Below are 648 nucleotides of genomic sequence, written 5' to 3' on the forward strand. Positions count from 1 at the left end.
AGGGCCTCGAACCTCTGACTAGTCTTACACGGTCTGCAACACTATCTTATTCTCACTCCTTTCCCACCTTTCTTTGCATACATCCCGGTGATCAGCAATTATGTATATAGTTTTGTTTTGTCTTTTTCCCCTTTTGGGTGGGTTCTTTTTCTTAGTCTTTTACAAAAATGGTCCTAAGCAGTATTTCTCCTTTTGTGACTGACTAATGTCACTCAGGATAATATCCTCAAGGTTCATCCATGTTATGCAGTGGCTTGTAGCTTCCTTATTGTTCTTCAAGGTAGCATGGTATTCCATTGCATGTATGTACCACAGTTTGTTTATCCATTCTTCAGTTGATGGGTATTTAAGCTGTCTCCATCTTTTTGCTATTGTAAATAGTACTGGTATGAACATTGCTGTGCATATATCTATTCATGTTATGGCTCATATTTCTTGTGGGTACATACCAAGAAGAGGAATTGCTGGATCATAAGGTATTTCTATTTCCAAACTTCTGAGAAAGTGTCATATTGATTTCCAGAGTGGTTGGGTGATTTTGTACTCCCACCAACAACGTAAGAGGGTCCCAGTCTCTCCACATCCTCACCAGCATTTATTGTCCTCTATTTTTTTCATCTTTGCTGTTATTGCTGGTGTGAGATGATA

The sequence above is a fragment of the Chrysochloris asiatica genome, unplaced genomic scaffold (assembly GCF_000296735.1).
Source record: "Chrysochloris asiatica unplaced genomic scaffold, ChrAsi1.0 scaffold00038, whole genome shotgun sequence".
Lineage (NCBI taxonomy): Eukaryota > Metazoa > Chordata > Mammalia > Afrosoricida > Chrysochloridae > Chrysochloris > Chrysochloris asiatica.